Genomic DNA, 2,939 nt, shown 5'->3' on the forward strand with positions numbered 1-2,939 from the left:
ACACAATAAGGTTCACCTAAAGGATCCCCAAACACATCTCATCATTTATGCATTACACCATTCATCATGCAACAACCAGTTCATGTTACCACATGAATAATATCAACAAACAACAGCAACTCGTCAACATCTTAACATCATCGACATAACAACATAATTATCACACAATGATATTACAACAATGCAACGATTCATTAACCAAACGTATAAACCAATAAATTTATTAGCATAGTAGGCATATGAATATTATTAAAACATCTCAACAATCACTATCATGTTATAGGTATAAGCATTATCTTTATAATGCTTCAAACTCTATCAAAATCGGACTTACGAAATGAAAGTTATGACCAAAATCGTCGGGATGTGTCAACAATTCCTTAACCTAACGTATGAACAAAAACTTCACCAACACAGTATGCATAAGAATAATACTCAATAAATTCACTTATCACCATCATATTATATCTCTTAGAGTCAGCTTTCTAATGCTTTAAACCCCAACCCAAAATGATTCACGGGTTGAAAGTTATGATCAAAACTGTGCACGAAGGCGTTACTAAAAAGTTGTTGTTTCCTAAAATTTCTAACACAATTTACATCTTCTTCAACCCCAAAAACGACCATGAAATAATCACCAAAATTATTTTATCCCTAAGACGAAGTTATAGCCCTCTAATTCATATATACAGCGCTTCAAACGACACTCGATTTGGACTTAAGGATCAAAAGTTATGGCCAAAACGATTTCGATCGAAAAACACAAAAAAGGCCCCCGTGCTGATAGCGATCGTGACGGACAAAATGCCGAATTTTCTATGTTTTTCATCGTTGGAGGTCTTCCGGACCTCCAATTTCGATTCCGTGAAAAGTCAAACGCTCATAAAATTACAACCCATACAATACTCTAATTATCTAAAATTAATTTATAGTTTTAACACAATTAAATCATTTAATCATAATTTTAGGATTATGTTTAAAACCTTCGAAATTGCAACTATGGTGAATATATGTTCAATCATAAAAATAGAAAAGTACACGCACATAAGGGACACAAAAGTCATTATATAATCATCATATAACAACCATCATATCATCTAAATTCAAAATTATGAATCAAAACACTCAATCATAAGGAGGTTAACGGTTCCTCCATTCTATCCTTCTACCATACTCATTACTATTGGAACAAGTTCTCACCCTTACCTGAATTCCTTGCAAAAATTCCGAATTGAAACTTTCACTCTCTTCCCTTGATCACATTTCCTATTGCCTATTTGCTACTTTTTCTCAAATATCACGTACTGTGAAAGTCTCCATAAACTAGGTTTCTCTTAACTTTTTATTTTTAGGGTAAACTTTTCCAAATCACCAACTTGACTCAAACTTAGTTATCTCATATTCCTTCCTCCCACTAACTTTCTCAATTTCTCATTCTTGGTTCAATTATTCTATCTTCACTAATTAATATAATAAAAATAAATAAAATATTATTTTAAATTATCAAAACAATTATAAATTATTCTACTTACTTATGTCATTCATCTATACCCCTAACTCAAGGATATATACTCTGTCAACACCAAACCATAAAATAAATCATCAAAATATATAATTTAAATAATTAAAATATAATAAAATGTCTAATAAAAAAACAGGGTGTTACATGCCCTAGTAAGGAAGAAAGAAAACAATAGAATATATAAATTGATAGAAAATAAAAAAGAAGATATATGTTCGTTTGTTTTAACTTGGAAAAAATGATTTTTTTTCTTTGTATTTAAAAAAAATATATCTATAAAAATATTAAAAGAGAAATTATTTTTTATAAATTGAAGTACTAATTTTGACGTCGTATAACATAAATATACATTATTGAAGATTAAAATATAATTAAAATTATAAATAAAAAATTATGAAAAACTATTTGAAATAGCTTCAAATTTTAAGTAATTTTTTAAAATTTTAACATAAAAAAAAAAGTCATAGTTAAATGAAGAAATATTTTAAAAATAATTATTTAAACAAAAATTTTAATAATGTTTTTATAAAAAAAAATAAACAAACCGGCTGAAATTCTCTTTCAAACAAAGAAAATTTTTCTCTGTATTCCACACTTTGATCATTTTCATATTTTACATATTTAAAAAAATATTCTTTTAAATGATAAAAGAGTGACCTATTATAATTTTAATGCAAAATAGTATAATTTTGTGAAAATACAAAACTTACCCTCAAATTAGAGAGGTGACAAAATATAAAAAATGCGTAATCTTGTTTATGTAGTCTATTAGTCAAAGTAAGAAATGTGCTACAATTACAAAGTAAATATCTCATACGATTAGCGCCAGGATGTTTTTACATGATAACTACAAAGTAATTAATGTCTTATGCTTTCAAAGTAATTGTATTAATTATTATTAATGAGAAAAAGAATACAAACATGTGGACGTGCCGGAGTGGTTATCGGGCATGACTAGAAATCATGTGGGCTCTGCCCGCGCAGGTTCGAATCCTGCCGTCCACGGTTTTTTCACATATTTTTGTTTCTTATTCATCATTTTACCTGCGCTATTTATTATACCAAATTATTATCCACCGAACCCTGCGCTATTTATTATACCAAATTATTATCCACCGAACATTCAGAGTATTAATTTAATGGGTAACTTAATGTTTTATTTAATAAGAAATTTATGACATTAAAATGTATTTTTATCTCCTATTCTTGACAAAATTTAATTTTTAGTCGATTCACCTCTTCTAAAGTTTATTAACAAATTTAGTCTTTTTATTTTTTGGAGTACTTTTCTTATATTCAACATTCACATATCAATTATATGATTTTTTTTATTAAATCACTATTTATTGCAAAACTAAATAATTATTTATTGCAAAAACCTTTTATATATGCTATCTTTATGCAAAAACTTAATCTT

General features: G+C 27.5%; 1 non-coding gene across 1 annotated transcript; it reads left to right on the plus strand.

Annotated features, from left to right (window-relative positions):
• Positions 1-2,445: 2,445 nt before the first annotated feature.
• Positions 2,446-2,527, plus strand: TRNAS-AGA (transfer RNA serine (anticodon AGA)). Its single transcript has one exon. It is a non-coding gene; the product is annotated as a tRNA-Ser (tRNA).
• The last annotated feature ends 412 nt before the right edge of the window (positions 2,528-2,939 follow it).

Source organism: Lathyrus oleraceus, chromosome 3, assembly GCF_024323335.1.
Source record: "Lathyrus oleraceus cultivar Zhongwan6 chromosome 3, CAAS_Psat_ZW6_1.0, whole genome shotgun sequence".
In the NCBI taxonomy this organism is placed as follows: Eukaryota; Viridiplantae; Streptophyta; class Magnoliopsida; order Fabales; family Fabaceae; genus Lathyrus; species Lathyrus oleraceus.